Source organism: Chamaea fasciata, unplaced genomic scaffold, assembly GCF_029207755.1.
Source record: "Chamaea fasciata isolate MVZ Bird 193981 ecotype frontalis unplaced genomic scaffold, bChaFas1.0.hap1 SCAF_3, whole genome shotgun sequence".
Lineage (NCBI taxonomy): Eukaryota > Metazoa > Chordata > Aves > Passeriformes > Sylviidae > Chamaea > Chamaea fasciata.
Genome location: NW_027094088.1, coordinates 36,840,791 through 36,863,188, shown reverse-complemented (window position 1 = coordinate 36,863,188; position 22,398 = coordinate 36,840,791). Strand labels below are relative to the sequence as shown.

At 45.3% G+C, this 22,398-nt stretch overlaps 1 protein-coding gene across 4 annotated transcripts in view; it reads right to left on the bottom strand.

Moving 5' to 3' along the window:
• TJAP1 (tight junction associated protein 1) overlaps positions 1 to 21,877 on the bottom strand; it is a 40,345-nt gene extending 18,468 nt beyond the window's left edge. The window contains exons 1-2 of one of the 4 annotated variants that reach the window (XM_066178616.1): positions 21,845 to 21,877; positions 20,658 to 20,725 (exon numbers count right to left, since the gene is read on the bottom strand). The gene's annotated coding sequence lies outside the window, so the exon portion shown is untranslated. Of the gene's footprint in view, positions 1 to 13,922; positions 13,984 to 20,657; positions 20,932 to 21,722; positions 21,787 to 21,844 lie in introns of those variants that run through there. The other 3 variants (XM_066178617.1, XM_066178618.1, XM_066178619.1) reach the window with 3 other exon arrangements.
• Positions 21,878 to 22,398: the final 521 nt, after the last annotated feature.

The following is a 22,398-nucleotide window of genomic DNA, read 5'->3' as shown; positions in this document are numbered from 1 at the left end:
ATAGTTTAGCTGTTACTGTGCAGTGCTTACTCTAACTCAAGGACTTGTCAGTTTCTTGTGCCAGTGACAAGGGGCATGAGAAGCGGGGAGGAAGCATAGTCAGGACAGCTGACCAAGCTTGCAGGGAGCACAGTCAGGACAGTTGACTCAAATCAAGCAAAGAAATATTCCATACTTAATGGCATCATGCTCAGTACAGAAACTGAGGGAAGTTGCTGGGAAGGGCCAACTGCTGCTCAGGGACAGGCTGGGCATTGGTCAGCAGGTGGTGACCAATTGAATTGTGGATCACTTGTTTTTCATTCCTCTCTCTCTCACTCTTCATTACAATTGTTATTATATTTTACTTTATTTTAATTATTAGACTGCTCTAATCCCCACTCACAAGTTTTACTTCATTCCAGTTCTCCTCCCCATCCCCCTGGGAGCAGAGGGGAGAGTGACCAAGTGCCTGTGTGGTTGTCAGCTGGGATTAACCACAACACAGTGACAGAGTGCAGCTGCACAGGCAGCACACAAGCTTGACTCTAGCTGGTTTTCCCAGAGAGCATCCCTCAGTGTAAAACCCACTTGCAGGGTAGCTCTGTTCTCTGTGTGACCTGAGGAAGGCAAAACCTTCACCGCACACCACAAACAGAAGTCATCTCACACTGAATTGCTCAATACAGTTCTGTGGGCCCTGTACAGAATAAACAGCCACTTGGCATGCAAACAAAACCACACCACCACCCATGAGCACTGCTTTATCTCCAGGTCCCTAGCAGAGAAAGGAAGGTTCAAACAGGAATGCTTTGGACAAAAAGGGAAAGAACAAGAGAAATAAAAAAGGTGACATCTGTGCCCACCTAGTGTCTCCTCCTGATATTTGGCAAGTCCCTTAAGGCCTGAAGTAGCCAACACTTTGCTTCTAGGATGCACACAACTTCTGCCTGCTTGTAGTTGCAGCAGCTGAACATTTCCTGCAAAGAGGCAGAAGACTTGCAGGCTTTTCCTCATCATCACCTTCTCTTGTGTTGCCTTTTCTGACCTTATAAATCAGCCTCCTTACCAGTGCTGAGGGTCGGCAGTGGCCCTTCCTCAAGCAAAATACAGTGATTATATGCAGACAAAGTCTCTTATTTCAGGTACTGTATCACCTTCCCAGCTTTTTCCTCTTAACAGCAGCATTTCTTTAGCACTGCTTTTTATTCAGAAAGATAAACTTGTATTACTGAAAAAATACATTCCATAACACAATCACAGTCACATTTGTTTCTAATGCAACATTACAGAACAATTTTTTTGTGGCTATCAGAGTCAGCACACTCCAAAGACTTGCAGGTACAATACCCACAAGTAAGAAAATCCAATGTCCTGTGACACATGTCTGACCACCACAGTTAACCTGGAATATTTGCTCTCTGTGGGCCAACCTATGTTCTGCATGCCTATCCAATACAGGATATTGGCACATCCTGCTTTAGGAGGTATCAGGATCTCCTGACTAGCTTCATGAAAAGCAAACACAAGAGAATTTCATCTAGTTGCCTTCCTGTGCTTATGGATAGAGAACACCTTAGCTTTCAAAAGCCTCCAGACAGGCTACCTGAGAAGCTGCCGCAGAAATCCTGACCAAGACAACTAACCAGGGAGATAGACAATGGAATACCTGCACCAAGGGATGTCTGTCCAGGCCAGAAAAACAAGCTGTGTGAAATTAAAAGCAGCACCTGTAGACTACTGGTGCCAAGCACAATTGAAAAAGACTGCAAGGTTATTAAAGGGCCCTTTAACATTTAATGAGAGAGATCTTTTCATTCAGAGAAGGCATCTCAAAAGAATGTTTAGATCCATTCTGCTGCTGGCTACGTGGAAGCTCATTTTAAAATAAAAGGATGACAGCCCCAAGTGCAGACTCACATCTCAGTCCTGCTTGGTATATTAGTGGTCACGATTCAGACCTGAGTAATAGCTTTATAGTGACTCTTGGATTAAAATCGAGTTTCAAGAGGATTATTGCTCATTCCTGCTTTTCCATACCAATTAACCTTGACTGTTAGGCAGAAACCTCTGTTCTCTGCATGGGAACAATTCCAAGAGCTATCAAGAAAAAGGGATCAGGATAGCTGTTGAACAACAGTCCATGTAACATGCCCTACTTAACACCTAACACATTTCCAAAGAAAATTAAATCCCTGGACTCCAGTCATACACAGTTCTTGCTGAATGGAAATACCACAGGACATATGTATCAGTCCTATCCACTGCACCATGCAGAATTCTCAGAATCACACTTTTCTTACAGTCCTGTTCTCTCCTTCCACAATACAAAGATCTCAGTCCCTGTAATTCAGTTGCACTCCACACCCTTAAGTTGCATTTTATTATCTACTCTCTGCTGTGTTAAGAGTAGCTTAGCTTCCCTAATTCTTTTATAGAAGCCAGGACTGGTCAACACTGTCCAAGAAATGCTAGCATCACTAACATGTAACTGGAATAGAATGCAACAGCTGATTAACATCTGAACAGGAACAGAACAGGAAGCAAAGGACGAGAATTCAATCCCCAGGAGGAATGCTAATGGAGAATAAAAATACCCAGGGGAGGTTCTGACCAGGAAATGAGCATCAGCTTTTTAATGCATACACAGCATAGAACCACCTTTAATGGCTACACCTGAAATTGCACAAAGAACCAGCTCAGCTAAAGGTCATTTACCAAGTTACCTTTAGCACAGACAGCTACATCAAGGGCTAATGGCAACTTCTCATTCAGAACTGCTGACACACCAGTAGTGTGTTTAGTTTGTTCAGTGATCCTTCTAACTCTCACAAGGTAGTTTAGGCTAGAAACTTTCAGAGTCTCTTCATCTTAGCACCCTAGGTTTCATGTCCCTCCTCACTCTGTCTTCTTACCTTTTCTTTTAAGATCTCCCATGAGAAGACTTCTGGAGTATATTGCTCAGAAATTTAAAGAAATGCCAGAACACTACATAAAAAACTCATGGAGATTGGGAGAACTCTTAAAAGTTTCTGGAAGTGTCTGGACCCAGCTAGAAAAAGCAAATCTTGATACTCTAACAACATGTATCTGGATAAAGCTGATAGGTCACACGAGGGAAATTTGGAAGTCACGGCCTTAAACTTTCTCAAACACAAGCAAGGGAATGGCTGCAACAAGCAAACATTTGAAGAGAAGTGAAAGAGGGAGATTTCTGTAGAAAATCACCATGCAGGAATTCCTTTCCCAGACCTCTGTCATATCCTGTGCTGTGTAGGAGGGGAAGAAGAGGGGGAAAATCATACATGACCTCCCTAGAGCATAAAATCAAAAGGCATTTAATTAGGACAAGGTAGAAGCAGCTTAAATTGTTCAACTACTGAGAGGCAGACTCTCAGCCCCTGTAAGTATTCCCCAAGTCTCACACAACCCCCAGCAAATAATATCAGCAGTCCTCTTGTTTCAAGCTTTGGTTCAGAAGTTCTGTGCAAACTGCAATCTCCATCTCTTCCAGTGCCAGGAGCTGAATGTCACTGAGCTGTCCCTCTAGGAGAGGGATACAGTAATACTAGAGAATGCTCCACTGCCGGAGCATTCAACTATTCACTTGCCACAATCCACTCTCTCAAACATGCCCTCTGTCCGAGAGCCTCAGTGATGCACAGATGGCTGACACACTATGCACTATCTACACAGTGGGACAATGGAGCAGAGCACATTATTTGCATTATTTACAGAGGACAGATGGACAAGTTGCTACAGTGACCCAGCCTACAGAGCATCTGCAATGCTGAGGAGGTGCTAAGTCCAGCCCTAATGCTTGCAGGCGCTGACAAAAACAAATCTCAAAAACTAAAACGGCTGTATACAGCAGTCAGCTTTATTCTGAAATGCTATCACCACAACCATGCTAGCAGAGTAATTCACATGCCAGTTTTGTTCCCACAGAGCCTTTACCAGCAAGCAGAACAGAAGATGTATTGACTAGATTTATCCTTTTCAACCAGAAAGAGAACTGACATCTGCAGTACTTACTTATTCCTGGGCCATAAGTTCTGTGTGTATGTAAGTCACCATATACAGCAGGTGGCACATACTGTCAGGAGACACAGACCAGGAAGGAATCAGCATCAATATTGGGTGACATTTATTTCAAGCTATGGATGAAGAAAAGTAGCAAAATCCAGCCCAAACCTCCTTAGCCATCTGACTTTTTTTAAACATTAAACATTCGTACCAAGTTTTAAGATGTTGCTTTTCCTGCCTAAACAGGACACTAACCACACTGCAGGCACTTTTATTGGTAGGCTGAGGATGAAACTTAAAATAACATTACAGGGGTCTCTCACATGTGTCCTAGACAGGAAAAAGCCTCATTTACAAGGAGGATCAACCAATTTTAATTGAACACTACGACTGAGAATGACTAAGTTGTACAAAGGCTCACAATGATCTGTCTGCCCATCCTCCACCAACACGTACCACAACAGGCTCTTTCATTCCACGATCACATGGCTGCAGCCAAACATGACAGACTGTTCAGCAAGTAATAAAAAGGATCAGCTTTTTCCCCAAGGTCTTGTCTATATATACACTGTACTAAATTAAATTGACTTAGAAAATAATATAAAGCAGTATAACACTCCTGGGCAAATGTCCTTAATTCAGTTTAAGAGCACTTTACATTGAAACAATTTAAATTAAATAGAAGATACAAACTAAATTAAGGATGCCTATACAGGAATGCTGCACTAATATAATCACAGCTGTCTCTAATCTGATTAAGTTAAACCAGTACAACTTCCCTGCAATGGCAAAATCCTTACCGATATTGACGTTAACCCTTTTTTGCACTTTTCTACTTCTAAAGGTTTTGTTGCTTTCATGTTTGGTTTGGGGTTTCTTTCTTCCAAAAAACCCCAAACCCACAACAGTGTGGCCTCTCTCAGAATCAATATAAGCTAACTACACTACAGAAGGTATACTAAGATACTAAAGGTATTGACATTTATATGTCTTGGAAGTTTTATTCATCCTATGCCAAATAAACATCATAACAATGGCTCAGACCAGTGCAGCTTAGTATTTTCTCTAGTTTCCCCAAGCAACATGGAAAGGCTGATCACAAATACTCACACTGTACTGTTTTCCATACTCCCACACAGCTTTTGCTTGCTGATGTCCAACATACCTGGAGCAGTCCCGCAAAGACAATATTCCCCCCTTGCTCATTCCTAAGGGTACGGCTCACCAACAGCTTATCTGAGCAAACTGGAGTGTGCAGTTAGAGCATGTTATCTAACTGCCCCCAGGCACAGTCTTACTACTGACCCTCCTCCACCAAAATATGTTCTCCTGTTACCTGTGGGGTAAGCACATACACAAACCAAGTCTTAGGTCACACACCTAACATGCTACAAACCCACAGTCTAACATCATCTCTCATCTCCTCGATTCCCACAACGTTTCCCCAGGAAACATATCTGTCAAAATTAAATTTCAACCGTCCTAAAATTAGTAGTGTTCTTTCCTTTCTTCATTAAAAACTATTCAAACTCTTCTTCCTGAATATCAAGATTAAATTTATCTTCATTCTCTTGGCACTTTTTATCTCTACCTGCTTTTTCAATTGTGTCTCTTTGAGCTTACCAGTCTTAGTCACATCCATACCAGCAACACAACCATTTCTCTCTCCTCAGGGTCACCTTCTACTGCTGCCTCTGAGCTACCATGTGCAGAACTAACTTCCTCTTCAGTGCAAGTTTTCCAAGTTTAGCACAGAAAGACATTATCAAGAATCCTCTCAGAGCCCCTTAAAGAGAACTAAATCCCACATTGGCCTTCAGAAACTAAATTGTGCCACAACTCTGAATAAAGTGGTGACCTGTCACTTGAGTACACACAGCATCCCTGAAATCAACCTCAGTTGTAAATTCTTTTCTTTTTGAAAGAGCTGTTTTGAAACCCAGATCACATGGCATCAAAGATTGTAGCTACACAAGAGTTTAGCTGCTAAGGGAACCACAATTACACATATTTCATTTTATAAGACTTAAACTTCACCTCTCAAAGGGCTGCAGATAGATTTCTGCAATAAACTGTTTGGTCTTAAGTCTCAGATTCACACTGGTGCAACTATAAAGTTATGTGGTCCCACACCAACTCTAGGATTCATTCTCACCATAAATACCTGCAAAGAAGGTAGGAACAATTTCCATTCCATAAGCAGAGAAATTGAGGCACCAGGACAAAAGAACAGTTTTGTGCACTGGTTTTGCATCAAGTTACAAGTTAAAGAAAAACAGACTCAGCTGTCACAAGAAAGAAACTGCACAAAAATCCAGCAAGACAATCTTATTTCTTGCACCTAAAACAGGAATGATCTGGGATAGAAAAGAGAAAGGAAAGTGTGCATGAGCTAACCACCTACCAGACAATAATTGAGCTGAATAGCCTGCAATTCTTTATAAGAACAAATAAAGCAGCAACCCTGATCCAGTAGTAGAACAATATTTGTACTATATTTTTTTTCTGCTGCTGGGGTTTAATCCCAGCAAGAATTGTTTTGGTTTAATTAGCTTTTCCCTAGCAGATGGTCAGATATGAGAGGCAGAGAATGGTACAGGCTTAACTGTTGGGTGATTGTGCAGCTGCATCTGTAGCTGAACAGTTAAGCATGTCCAGGGGTCCAGCTGTAGTTTGCACGACACAGGCCGTCTCTGCCATTAGCCAAATGTCAGCTTCCTCTTTCTCCAGATTATGTATCAGTCAGAGGCACATTCAAAGGCAGGAAAACAACTAATATGCAGTTTCACCACCATCCCCTTTCTCAGACAAAATCCTCACATCTTAAACAAATGGAATCCCCTTTCTTTGGTGACAGAAGCACATTCAGAAGCATTACCATGGAAACTTGAGATATCCTCTGTGCTATTCATCAGAGAAGATCTAGCACAGAAATATTTTATGATCTCTATGGCACTGAATACATACAGCAGTCAGAACAATGAAGTAAAACTAGTGACACCAGTGTTGTGTGAGGATATCAGTGGGGTCTTCTGCAACCAAGCTGCCTGAACCTTGCATCACCTCCAACGAGCAGTAACTTGCTGTAAGCTGGCAGGGAAAAGCAGAGCCGCACTGAGAGAAGCAAAGTGGTGTCTGAGGAATAAAACCATGCAGCCAAAGGGATGAAAGAGAAAAGGGGTCATCACAGCCCTTTCCCAAAGCTGATTATATCCCGGCCCTTTCTCTTCCCAGAGGTTACAAGTGGTGTTGTTACTGACTCCTTTGCAAGGCAGGATTCCTACCAGGCATGGAGATCTCCCACTTAACCCATGTCACAGCCACGGCCTAGTTTGGAGGCTAAAACAAATATTCTTCATTGACTTCCACTCAGCCTCTTCATCCAGGCACAATGCTGAGTGTTAGAGCATCCATTCCTGTACACAGTGGCAGTAGTCATCTCAACAGGCCACAAAGGCAGAACAAGGAGACGGTTTTCAAATCCATGCTTTTTGCCTAGCAGACTCAGAGCTTGTGCCAGGGGCAGGCACAGGCACAAAACTTGTCTCAAGTCTGTAAACAATACAGCAGCATGGCTCCTGATGCAGCATGTAATCCTGGAGCATCTTCTCTCTGTTTTGTGGTGTGGTCCTGTAGTTAATCTGCCTCAGTTTGCCTCATTTGTTTGGTTTGGGTTGGGTTTTTTTTAATAATGATTCTCCTAGTCTTCAGCACCACTGAACTACTGAGAGATTTCATTCTGAGTTCAGTCACAGAAATGTAACATGGCTTAATCCAGCTTAGGAAAAACAAACAGATCCACTCATCTATCCTTCACTGATGACCTGCGTAAAGCACGCAACTGACTACAGCTCCTCTCCCCCTGCTCCCCTGGGCTCCAGTCAGTCCTTTTAACAACAGGATCCCAGCCCCAGCAGAGGGGACTCACACCTCCACCCCCTGCCCTGCACACAGAGGCTGCCTGTCACCAGCAGTCATGGGCTGCACTGTTTGTCCTTCTGTACATACTGTACTGTACCTCCTTGGTTCACCTTCCTCCCTTGGAGGGGGATAACCACAGATTCCCCACTTGTGACCAAGCTGGGTTGCTTCAGCTCTCCCTCAGACACTTCAAATTTCTCTTTGTGGCAGATGAGTCAGAGAGAGCTCTCATCAACTACCTCCTTCCACATCTGTCATCGTTGCTAGCACCAATGCTGCTCTTCAGCTGGAGCTAATTATGAGCATCAATTGTCTCAAGGGGCAATTGCAGCAAAGGCCAATCACTTCAATTTTACCACAAGGTCAGCTTCTCCAGACTACTTTATATCCCCTGCCTGGCATTGCTCTTGTAAAACTGAAATGTCTTTACCACTGCTGTCCTTTGGGATAGCATAAGTCCATTAATTATTCTAAGGCTAAGGAAAACCACTCTTTTTTAGTAATGCTGAACAGACAAGCTCTTCCCCCACACAGGGCTCCCTCCTGTAGACCCCCCTTAAGTAAACTCTATGCATCTCTTCAGAGAGCAAGCAGGGAAGGCGAAATAGTTGAGCTACAAGTGAAGTCACCTATCCTCAAAGGGGCTTTAACTGAGGCCTAATAATCCCCAGACATGTAAAAGAAAGCAAGCCACCACATCCCAGGTAACTCTTTTTTGCCAAGTGTCAGACAAGAACCCAAAGAGCTAGTAGTCCACTGCTCATCCAAGGGCAAAGACCATGGAGGAATGCCAGCACGTAGCCAGGCAGACGTTGCACAGACAAGGTGTTTGCTCAGTATCGCCATGAGCTGTTCACTCACGCCTTCAGCTTCATGCAGCTGCACGGGCGGCTCTGCTGAGCCTGTGACTCTGGACTAAGGAATGTCTCACTGGACAAACACCACATCTGCTGCCAGCTCAAGGTGCCCCGGGATCAGACCAATTCCCAACTTTACCGTTGGGTAGCCGTGCCTTCAGCTCTCTATTCCACCAGGGGGAGATCTAGCTACTTGGGAGGGTTACAGCTCTTGCCAGAGGAACACATTGCCCAGGACTAGATACAGGAGCACAGAGGCCTGGATTCCTACGGTGTTGAAAGCCAGCAGGGAAGCCAAAACAAGGAGCTGGTGACTTTCTCTCCACAACATATTAAAACTCATTGACATGATGGAAAAGGGCCAGTAATCAACCGCACTTCCTCCTTGGCCAATGTCACATCCATTTAATTCTTATTCCCTCACTCCTTTCCTGGTAATTGGAAAGTGTCAGCAGAAGCAGTATGTAATTCAAAACACGACCTCCATCTTTGCAGCCATAGCCCATATCATATAACAAAGCTGAAATAGCCAGTATGACAACGATTTTACACACTTAAATGTTCTATCAGTATCCTGCCACACAACCCAATTTTAGACTTACTTATATTTTGCTACCACCTCCTGCTGCTACTGGGCATATTGTCCAGTCTGCCACTACAGAACAGAGGAAGAAAAATGAAGATTCAGGCAACACACTTTCTCAGCATCCAAGCCCTAATAGTTACGTATTGAGCTGGTGGCAACTAGTTTGAAATAAAATGCACAGTTTGCATGAAATCAAAAGAGAAGAGAGCCCAACGTGAATAATTTCCAACTGTTTCACAATGCTAGGAGCCTTGGAAAAAGTAACATTCCCTTAATCACCTAACACTGAGATCCTGCTTTGAAAAATGATACAAGCTTCTGGAGAGAGGATGGCGGGGACCTGTCTGCAGTGAGCTCTGCAGTGACTCAGGGGGAGAGTGTGGCGACAGCTAAAATGCAAAAACTAAGCTATAAAGCCAGAGTTCTGAAAACAAATTCTTCCATTCCTGCTACTATCTAAGGATGGCAGTAGGGAGGTCTTCTGCATAAGACTAACTTTAATAAGGAAATGACTGGCAGGTCACAGAATTTCAGGCTAGCAGAAATTGCCAAAAGGGAAACAGCAAAAGATCCAAGCAAACTGGGTGACGAACAGCCCAGGGCTTATCCAGAACACAGAAGATGGTGTGCTGTTACTTCCACAAGCCTTGCCTCCGGGCTGCCAATAATGACACTACCAAAGGGGATCATGTTTCCCTGTGCCACGCAAATAAAACATTTCTATAGAGGACAAGGATGGCTTGCATGGGTGCATAGCAAACTAGTAACCATTTCTCAAAAGAGATATCTTGTCAAGGATCCCAAAATAACAGCTACATCCCGAACTGCCATCCTTCAGCAAGCTTCCTGTCCTCAGCTCTTGGGGTACCAGTTAGAAAAAGAAAGATTTTCCAGAAGAAGTTGAAACAGAACATTTACCCACCGACTGGGGGAAGCAGTCCTGCCCGGGTTAAACCCCAAAGCCATTCCATCTCCAGGCAGACATCTTGTGTACTGAGCAGAGCTGGATGGCACGAACCACTCAATCATCTGCTGATTGCCAAGAGCACACAGCCTGCACGGGGGACAAGCCAACCTTAATTGGCCTTATCAGCGTAAATTAAACCGTACAACACACCCAAGCAAACAGTCAGTTCCTTTGGAGAAGCAGGCATGAGTTATTTTGCTGCAGCTATAAAGGAAACATTGCTGCTAGGACATGCCCCTGGAGTGACTGTGCCGCTCAGCTCTCCCGGTGCATTCCTGGGGTTGTTTAGCATGGATTCAGCTCCAGCCTTTCCACAAGCAAGAAGTCTGAACCCTGAATGCCATCTGCAAACACAGCCAGACTCCACCTCCTGCATGCCTGCAGGCCACCAGGTGTGGCCAGGAATGGCACAAGCTACACACTAAATACACCTTTGATGTGGAGCTGAAAGCATGTAGCCACGGGGCATGAACAGCACGCCGCCCGCCGCCGTGCTGACTCCCACTGCAGGAATGCGGCTGCAACCACAGGCCAAGGAAGGCAAACACATTGCATACCTCACCAGGCAGAGAAGGAAAACAAGTAGCAAGCCCACACACCCGCCCTGCTGACACCCGCCATTGCTCCCTCCCCACACCTGCCTGCGGGGCCACTGTCAGGACCCCAAGGACAGCTTCAGTCCCAAATTCGTGCGAGGGTCAAGTTCTCCAGGCAACTCCTTGAGCCCACGGGACAGGAAAAACAGAGTAAGACAGAAGAGTTTCTCAATTGGGCATGCAAGCCACAGGGAGAAGAACTGCTGCCCGGGCTGGGAAGTAGCCACAGTCCAGGGCAGGAACAGTTCTCTACACTAGCCTGGGAAGGCAATTTCCCTGACTTTTCATATAAGACAAGGGGCAAATATAGCACTGAGAGCTCTTGAGCTGAGTGGGCAGTGCTGAATAAGAAGTTGACTTTGGGCAACAGGGGTGCTTGGAAGGACACAGGTCTTTTTCTATCCCTAGGAAACCATCCTACCTTAAGTCAAGTAGCTTCTCTGGGTTGGAGGCACTTCCTCATTACCCCAAAATCCTTCTGTAAACACTTGTCTCCACTGCCCACACATACAGATCTGACTTTAACTGTACAACATTCTTCCACTACAGCACTGACATCAGGTCATTTCAGTGATCAAGAGAAGAAAAACTTAATGCACAAATACCCAAGACATCAGGTAACCTCTTATCTCAGAACCTCATCATTTTAGCTTTGCAAAGAGACTCTGTGCTGTAGTCAGAAAAAACATTATTCCTCCTTCATGTGGCACTCCTACAAATCCTAAAGCTTTCCAAAGAATTCACATTCTCAAATATGAAGTTACTCCGAAGGATGCCTCAGATGTGAAACTGTCAGCAGAATTCTCAAGTCTATATTGTGAACTCCCCACATTGCCAATCTGCACTTACTCTGTGAAACCTAGCTAAACAACCCATTCCTGAAAACCTTAAAAATCCATCACCCAGTGCTAAAGGCTAACTCTGAGACTCAATAGCCAGTGCTCTCTCAACACCAAACAGGAAAACCAACACTCTCAAGAACACCACAGCAAGAATATATCCACGATGAATGTAACAGACACAAAACAGTGTCAGGAAATTCAGAGGGAACCAATTAAGGGCTGAAACACTGTAACCTCTGGGGAACCTGAAAGGGGAAAGGTCAATGTAGCCATAAGCTCCTGAGACATACCGATGCATGTAGCAGGCTGCTGGAGCAGGGATGATTTATAAGGCTTGCGGCCCAGCTGCTCCATACCCCACATGTGCATTTCAAGGCCCTTACAGAGGGAAATGATCTGATATTAAGTAACAAGAACAGACCAGACCCAGGTCCAGTTGACTTTCTCATGCCAGTCGAAATTCAAGGCCTCAGGCTACCTGTTCCCTTCAGTAAGCTGCAGTACTTGGAAGAATGAGGCATGAAAGGCCAAATTTACCAATAGATTTATATCCAAAGACATAAATAGAAGCCTGGCAGGATTTACAGATTAGGTGTCTAAATCACTGCAAGCAGGAGAATGGGCTTCTCCCCTCCTAACCACTCCATACCTGTCCAACCCCAGCCAGCACAAGAAAACCCATTTCAGACAGGATGGAAGCCCCTGCTGCTCTGCACATTGCCAAGGGCCATCCCTGTGCAATCCACTCAGATGGCACTGGCACCCAAACTCCACAAGTCTCAACAGTGCAACCTGCAATGGCTGCAGCTCTCGCAGAATGTAGGTCTGCCTGTTTCCCAGAATAGGAGCTGCCTCTTCAGCCTCTCCTCTCCCTTCCCCCACTACATCTTCACTTTTCATAGACTCAATACTGTTTCAAGGTACCCTCATCCTGCCACCGGTGGGCGGATGAGTGGGGGAAAGGGGCCCTTTATAATTGTAGTGTTGCAATCTGCCAGCCCAGCCAGGCAGCCTGTTCCCGCCTGCACTGCATTAAATACCTTATAACTGATTACACCCCCATGGGGCATGATTAGCAGTCTTCAGAGAACAAAGTCTACTTTCATAAGAATAAGAACAGACACGTACTGCTAACCTACTACACAGCTGGGCAGGTGAGGAAACAGGGAAGAAAGGAGGGTGTGGGGGGGGGAAGAGTTAACTGTACTAACTCTATTCCTTCCCTATCCTGGCTGAGTTGCGATTTCCACTGCCCTGAACAGTAGTACCCCTCAGATCTACCCCACAAGATTCAGGTAACGTGAAGCTCATAAATAAACTGTTGTCTGTGGAAGTCAGGCAAAGTCCTAACCCGGAGAGGCAGGGCCTCAAGGCAAGCGGTTTGAGCTTTGCTCTGGGTGACAACAATTCCTTCACATCAGTTCCCAGGAAAAAGGGAAGGGTGAATTCCAACTTCAGTATCAAAAACAAGGAGAAGCAGGGAAAGCTCAAAATACAATCACACATCCACGCCCCTCTCTAAACTCTGCATACATCTGAAAGGTCTACATAAGTAACAGCAAAGCATCTAATTCCATCTGGAGGCTAACAGCCCTCCAGGTGATGATTTTTTTCTTGTGGGGAGAGAGGAGGTAGCAAAGAAGAGGAAAGCCCTCTCCATCTGAGATAGGTAATAGGGATTCCCAAACATACACAGTCCATAGGCATTGCCGCAACAAAGAACCAGCTCGATGGAAACTCAGCCCATCTGACATGAAATGACCTACAGCTCATTAGCAAAGTGCCTTCCAAATCTCAAAATGCCCACACAAACAGCCACAAATTCATTTGGTGCTATCTGGCCTCCATCTCAGCAGAGCAGAAAGAATCAGACTATACAGCCTTTCAGCAAAAGCAGTAAGAAAAATGGTGGCAACTCTAAGACTAAAATAAGCCTAGGATGAGCCCTTCCAGCTACTCTCCCCAAACCTCCAACACAAGACAGCACAGTGGAAAGCACCAGAAAAATGGTCTATTTGAGAGAAAAGCCCATGAAGAAGCTTCAACAAAATAGTAAGAATTCTCCTAATTGTGTCCTTTTGGAAACAATCACCTTCTTTACCCAGAGCCCACTGGTTTTGCCCACGGCCCCGTGGATGCTCATGTTACCATCTAGAAGCATTCATGTTCCGCTGATGCATCTGGAGGGGACACCCTGCTAACACATTCCGCCCAGACTCTTACCAAACCCACCCAAGAAAGGATTCATTAATGAGTAACCAACCCAGCTGAAAATGATCTACTTATATCTGCTTTGCTCAGCAGCTGGTCCTTCAGCCAACACACAGGAGATCTCTGAACTGTGTACTGTCCAGTCCCATCTGTACAGCAAAACCCGCATATTCTCTTTATTACAGGAAAACTTGAAGGTACCGATTGACTTTAGGCTCTGATGTACTTGCCATTGATATAAAGCATCAATACATTCAGAGATACATTACCAAACAGACTGTGCTTTCAGAGTTTAGATAAATGGGAGCTTTCACCATAAACACGAGTTAGTCATTAGAAGCTCCAGGACGTAATTTAAATTATCGCAGCCAGCACAAAAATAGTTTTACTTTGGGAGTTGAAGTTGCAAAGCTGTAATAAATCCAAGTGGCACAGTAAAACTTCTAATAAAAGTTTAAAATTAGTTGTGAAGCCCCAAATGGCCTTGCACATAATTTGATTCTGCCACCGTGGGCTAGCAAAAGGGAAATCACTCTTCACACTGTAAAAAAAACCCATCAAAAAACTCTATCATCCTTCAGCTCCTAGGAGACAGAAGAGGTAGGCTTACATTTCGTGTCTCTCTATATATGTGTAAAATACATAGAAATAATAAATATATAAATAAAATGTTAAACCCACAGAACTAACAATGACTTGTTCGATCCCACACAGCGCTGGGCAGCTACCAATCAGGCATCAGAGCTCCAACTGGAGCATTGCAATCCAACACTCTCTCCTGGCTGCTGTACCCTCACAGATACCCTGCACCCACCCCCATTCCCAGAGTAAATTGCCTTTCACTGCTGAGAAGCGCTCCTGCTATTCCAGTCCTGGTATTCACCACCAGAGCGAGAGCCCCTAATTTAGCCCCGCACGGGCCTTCTGCAAACTGCTAATCCCCACTCCACAGCTGCTCCCCAAACGCACGGCCATGAGCAAACCCTAAACGATTTATGGCGCGTGGCAGGAAGACTCCCGGCTCCCTGCGTGGGCGGGGCTTTGGGACAAGATCATGCTTGGACTAATGTTTGTATTACAAGTTGTCAGTCAGGCAGTAAATCATCTCTGGAGCTGCACGGTAATGCAGCCCCATCCAGCTGGGGCCTTGACGACACTGAAATCTGTTACAGCCATTTCACACACACCTGGGGACCTCTTTGCAAAGGCATCATCTAATCATGGAAAAATGAATACACTCACAAGTAGAATCTACCAAAATCCTGCAGCCCGGCAAGCGTGATTTGCTTTCAGGAATCAAACCAGACCAGTAGGAGATGTTTGCCAAAAATGACTCTCTGCATTAGTCCTAGAAGAAATTGGATTGAGTGCCTACAAAGACATCTAACAACAGAGTGTTATCTCTAGCAAAATGCAGTTACCTGGAAAACCCTTCTGAGCAAAGTTTTAATTTCCCAGTGTTCACATAACTGTAGTGTAAGCAATGCTTAAATCCTAAAAGGGAAATAAAAACATTTTGCATAATTTAGTGCACAAGACACTTTCTGCTCAAAAAAATAAATGCACTTAAAGGCAGGATAGAAGCTTGAAGTCCATTCTAAAGAAAGGCTACTTAAAACAACTTAATTTTAAGCACAAAAATCCTGTCATTTTCCACTTTCTTCTTTTCCCCCATTTGAAAATGCTTTTCCTATGATACCCCGTATACGAATCTCCCACTGAAAAACGAGAAGGGAGAAGAGTTCTCAATAATGAAAAAATTATAAATAAAATACTCAAGGGAAAAAAAAACAGCAGTAGTATTAACTGCAATCAGTATTCAGTTATGTGAGAGACACCAGATTTCAACTCATCTCCCTAGAATATTTTTAACCTTCCCATTGGGCAGCAGCAGAGTCATCGCTAATGAAAACTAAAGCTGCAGGAAGAAATCTGATTTAGGAGACAGAGCAGCAAGGCATCTTTGAGAACTGCAGAGAGCTTGTGAAGCAAGACATATGCAGGTCTAAAACCAGCTACAGCCTATGCCAAAATAATGGTCAAAAACCTTACAGCCACAACAATTATCTAATTATTACCTTGGGAAAATAACTTACACTCTTTTGAAACAAATGCCATAAAGTAAAACCCGCCTTAGGCTTTTAATAAGCCTATATGTAACTCCTCAATAGTTGGAGAGACTACCTCATCTGTCCCTTTTCATTTCAGAACCATTTGTGCATGAGTGTTACATTAACACATCTGGACAACTGAGACTTTAAACACAAGAGTAAGAAAATCCAGTTATGACTCCTACAACATTCCCAAGGCCAGCTTTATCACAGAGCTAAACTACAAATACAGAACTCAACCAAAGATATAGAAGTCACTGTGGGACTTCCAGGTCTGAATTTGCTGATCCCTGACAAATCAAAAATTTAAACCAGTTCTCTCTTGCCACCAGAAGCTGGACAGATACTCTCTGCCTAAAAATCAGCCTAAGCCTTGCAGGGAAACTTACTTTCCAATCCTGACCTATTTCACTTTAAAAGCAACACCAAACTTCTATGAAAGTCGGTAACTGTTTATTCTCAGCTGTTAGCCCTGCCACGAAAGGGTTAAACTGTGGCCTAAAGCACATGCTGTTCCCAGAGAAGCCCATAAGGGCCCATACAGGGATCTTGAGATTTACATATCCTGCTTTTGTCTCTGAAAATACTCATACAGACTCTTTCCTTCAGTCCCCCATGCATTCAGGCAAACATTACAAACACACAGCTTTTTATACATATCTTTATGCCACTGACACATATCTTTATTAGCCTATGCATCAAATGAAACTTACACCTACTTGCAGCACTGATGATTCTCCTAATCCTCAACAGACTGGACATGAGCACAGGACACAAACTGTCTTCACAGACATTAGTACACTGAGGCTCATGCTACAACACACCAGAACTCCCCTGAACAGCCTTAAAGGCCTGCCTTTCAGACACCTCAGAGACCAAAGTCCACAACAAGACTGCGACGTGGAGAGGCCAAACTCCACACATTCTTTTCTTTTCCCTCTTACAAGCAAAGGGAAGAAGCAAGTGCTTTGCATGACCACTCAGCATGAAAAGACAAGAGCTGCACGTCTCCACATTCATCAGTGAGATGGTCCTCCTCTACAAACCACACTGTGTTTCCACAGATCCTGCTCTCTACCAGCTTAAAATCCTCAACTACCACCGCTAATCAGAGAAGCTGCAGTGCTTTGCGGATTTGTTCTTTGGTTGGTGATTTGTTTAATGGGTTTTTTTACCCTAATGCAGTTACCACAGAAAGCAAGGTCAGCGAGCAAGCTAACATAGCACATAAGTGATTGAATACCTTGCCCCTGACACAGGCCAACACATTAAGGTGGTTTAGTAGCGGAGCAAGAAGCCTCAGTGGACAATTATGGAACACACTGCCCTGTCTTTAAACCTTTACCTGTTAAGAGACTGGATTAGTTCAGAAAAATACACCTTCTAAAACAAGTTCTTTAAGTAAAGCAAGTCTGAACATTTCCACTCCTAAGTGCTTGATCTTTTCTGAATCCCACTCAGCTCTTAGCCTCAGCACTATTATGTGGTAGTGAATTTCCACAGATTAGACATCATGTGAAAATACTTTAAAATCATTATTCAGTTTGATGCCTATCAGTTTCACTGAATTGCATTCACCTCAACTGAAGAATACATTCCAGCTCCTTCATCCCTGCACAGCAGTCTTCCTCAGGCTTGGCACCCAGCATTGTTGAAAAGCAGAGGAAAACTGAGCCCACCCAAGTGATGCTTACACTGCATTCCAACCACTGCAAACCTATTCTTACACTCCTACATGGGTTTTCCACGCCATTTCCTTCCTAAGGGCAGCTCCCAGGAGGACACTCTGGAGAGGCTGGCTCTTGTCATTCCAACCATGAAACATCCTGCAAAGCTGCTGCTTTCGGCCCTCTCTGGCTGAGCATATTTGGAATAAAACCGTATATGAATCTCCTAATAACGAAGAGAACGGTCTCTGAGAATGGAACAAACAACGAAGCAGAAAAGAGAAAATTGTCCTTGAAGTCAAAAAGATTCAGGCAAGGTTAGATGTGAGCAAAACAAGCAAATAGTTCCTGGGAAGGCAAAAATGGTGAGGTCTCAGAGTGTCCACGTGCCTTGAACAAGGCAGGGCCTGATTTGCACTCCATAGCAACTTGACCATGCTACAGAACACACAGGACAATGGATCACACAAGGGGCTGCTTCATTTTGAAGTCACAGCTTGAAATACTCTTTTCATTTCTCCTCCACGCAGCTTTACTAAAGCATTCAACACCACAGTAGCTAAGCATCTACACACTTAGGGGTTCATGCTCAAATCTCTAATCGTATTTATTAATCATATTTTCCAAGCAAAGAGTGAAGAGCAAGAAACAGTAGTGATCTGAACACAGTAAATCTGTGGCAGAAATGAGGTATCTTTCTGACCATAGCATCACCCTCCCCCTCCAACCAGCTGTAAAGGTATTTCAACTTAAAAATGTAACATTCTTCCTACTACAGTTACAGAGTCAGCCAATCTAGATCTAAGGAAAAGCCCTCCGGTAGGGGAACTGGCAGGGAAACAGGATGGATGATTTCATGCCCTAAGGCATTTGTCCTGTTTGCATGGGTTACACACATAGTTCCTTTGCAGTCCTGCGTAAAATAAATCTCAGAGAGAATCACATTTACCCACTTACTAGTGATCTGAAAGACACACAGCTGGCATGGATGCCAACACGCACTCTCTCTCCAAAGCTCAGGGTGTCATACAGAAAGGAGATATCTTCCCAACCAAAAGCCCTCAAGCTAAGAGATGAATATACCAAGTTTCAAGACCTTAAATTTACTCTCAAAGCATTAATCGAGTCAAATGGTCAAGAAGATCTGCTCTATTATGACAATTCCAGATCCTGACAAGCCCAGTAAAAAGAGCAAGATGAATCAAAAAGGTGTCAAGCCAGATCCTCACTTATTAGCAGAGGAATCTTACCCTCAATCTGTATCACAGCAGGCTCATTTGAGACCCCTACATGTCGCATCTCTCCCAGCACTCCGTAAGGCAGAGAGCTGTGCTGTCACTCTGTGCTGGAGAAGCAAGGCCCGTGACAACAAACACACAACACAGTAAATGTGTCAGGACCTAACCTCCAGAACTGCTGCTTGGGTCTACACTGGAGATGTGGTGATACATGGAAATCTCAGAATCCAGTTTGCAGTGGATTCTCCATAAAACATGGCAGACATTTTAACAGGTTTGGGAGCTCACCTTCAGAAAAACCATCAGCCTCTAAGATTCACAAGCATGAAATCAACTACCAAAAAATACAGTTAACATTTTGCTAAAACCTGTTTACTTTGCTGCTGATCAAATATCTTGGCTTTCTTCACCTTTTTAAAAACACTTTATATGCCACACCAGCTGCCACAAGCCCCTTCTCCAAGCCAGCTCTGGGACCATTCAGACCAGCACGCCGACCAAAAATCGTTTGTCCCATCTGACTTGATTTGTTCTGCTCTGGGACAAGAAGCAGGCAGACTTGCAAAAGACTCCAGCTTTTTCAAGGCTTTAGCCTATCTCCTTGACAAGCTACACCATAATTGCATTTAGAGTGGATGGCAGAGATAAGAGCTGAGGGTTTGTTGGCTGCAAAGCAAGTGACTTAGCAGCAGCCAACAAACAACTTGAAACAGAGTGGAAAAGCACGCAAGGTCATCTTTAGTTCAGAAAGCTGCTTTGGAGAGTGAAGAGGCAACAGGTCTTGGCAAGTAACTCATCCCCTCCTGACCCAATGCCTTGTTAATTTTAAAGATGAAGATAACCATGGGCTGCACTTTGGAACTCCACTGGCCCAACTGAGATGCATTCACCGGATTTCAAGAGCACTGGGTGCCTGGGAAGGAATGAAAAACTCCTCTGGATACCACAGCTACAACCTGGTAGCTGAAATGCTGATTTAACCCCCAGGAGCTAAGTCACACTGTGTGCAAAGCATTGCTGGGATAGAGGTGCTTTCTGCAGGGATCCACTAGGAAGTGAAGAAGAGAGAAAGGAGTTGTTACAAAGGTGATCTGGGAGTATACAATAAAAAAAACCAGCTGCTGGGTATCAAACAACTGCTCCTCCAAACTGGTTCTCAACAGTGAGCTCAGGCACACCTGCACCACCAACAATGGGAACAGTTAAAATTGGCACGGAAAAATAATACGGTGGAACAAATAACCTGACAGAACAGAGACCACTAGAACCACCTAACTTTGACATTGCCACTATTGCAAGTGCAGGTTCATCAGAAAGGATTTCATTTGGACAGATCCTTTGTGAATTATATGGCTACTTTGGCACTGACAGAGCACATTTAAGACTGCTTTTCCAGATGGCATGTCAAGAGCACTGGCTTACATCTTTAATTGAACTTTTCTTTCAAAAGCTCTTGCTGAATTTCTCAGGGTTACTCCCATTACACTGACACCCCTGGCCTCTCAATTCTGGCACCCCAGGCTGACTATGAATGCAGAGAACACCACAGAGAGGGCCAGTGGTTCAGGTATGTGGGTCACCTTCTCAAACAATTCAAGCAGTGGTACAAAAAGAACAGAGTCTGACTCAGCATCAGCTCATTCCTGGCCTTCTTACCTGCTGCTTCAATAAGGATTCATTGCTTCATCTCATACGGGCCCTTTATCCTGCTTCTTTCTCTGAATCTGTAAAACAGAAATGCACAGCTCTGAAAAGCCTCCACTGGCACAGAACCACCTACATGTGATGGATGATTCTTTTCAGTGGACAAGATCCACCTGGCATCTCTGAGATCTAGGTCATTCTCAGCCTTGCCAGATTTGTGTATCATTTGCACACTCTGATGCCTACCAGTGCAACCTCACGTTGTAAAAATCTGTGTATTAGCACTCAGTCTTTTACTCTGCTCTGTGCAGTGCTCAAGCTCAGAGCCAGAAGCAGTACAGCATTTACTGTTCACCTGTTCTCCTTTGAAGTCTCTCCACATTCCCAGAGGCTGCACGCTAGTTCTACAGGGGGAAGCATCTCATGCACTAGAGAGGATGTCCAGGCTGGCAGAGAATTTGCCATTAACCCCTGCCGAGTCTGACACCAGAGGAATGCTGATTCTTCCCTTCCAACCCTGCCTCTGCCAATTACACTCCGGTTCTTTAACACACGTGCTGGCCCAGACTTGTTACACTTTGCAGCTCCTACTCCAGCACCGCTCCCTGCAGAGATACTGCTTTCTCATCCCCCACACCACCTAACTCTCCATCACTCAGAAACAGCTACACCCTGCGTGAACCAGGTTCTGCCTGCCGATCCCTGACACGGGTCTCTCCCCGGGTGAGAGAGCTCCGTACTGCCCCAATGGCTGAGGCAGTGGCATCACCGCCCTTCCCCAAGGAGCCCGTCCCTTTCCTCGGGCCGGGGCTGTGCCTCGCCGCCCTCCCGCACCCGGCCCCCGCCCCACCTGGCTGACCCCCCGCTCCGGCCACGGTGCGACCCGCCCGAACCCGCTGTCCTCGAGGAACTCTACAATTCCTCGCCACACACATGGACAGAAAGGCCCACCCTGCTCGCTGGGCGCCGCCCGAAGCCCGCAGAGGCCCGGGGGCGTAGGGGGCCCCGCCCGGGACTTCGTCCCCAGCCGGTCGCGTTACCCGCTCCCCGCCCCCGGAGCCCCAGCCCGGCTCTGACCCGGTCGGGCTCGGCTCCACCAGGGGTCCCAGTGACTTTGCGGCCGGTTCTGCCCCGGTTCGGCCCCGCCTCGAGCCCGCCCCAAACTTTGCCCCCGCCCGGCCCCGGCCCCGCGCTCTCGCCTTAGGCCGCCATTTTGCCGCGGGGCACGCCGGGTAATCCGGCGGAATCCCCACGTCGCGGCGCGGTTGCGTCATCGGGCGGCACGCGGGGGGGGCGGGGCGGGGCGGTCCCGGCAGCGCGAGGGGCGGCGGGACGGGAGGTGCCGCCGTCGGTGCCGGGGCCGCGACCCGCTCCTTCCTGCGTGTCCCGTGTTCTGAGAAACGACCCAACAGCCTGGGGTGTATCCCAGCCTGTCACTAGTGAATCAGAAACCCAGGCGTGGCACCAGGTGGAGAGGGAGGGAGAAACGTAGAGTAGTAAAAGGAGAAACCCACCTGAAACACCCCAAGGACAACTGTCTGCTTTCTTAAAGGAGAGGTGCTGAGGACAGCGTGTGCCAGGCAAAAGCTAAGCAAACCCTGACACAATTTGTGAATGCGCTTCGGTATTCATTTGCAAAATCTTCCACTGTGTTGTTCTAGTCTTAGGTCTTTGAAAAATCAGTACATTTTAATTTCTAACCAAATCACCCCATTTATTCAACTCTGAGCTCAGACGGGTACTTTTTCCATTG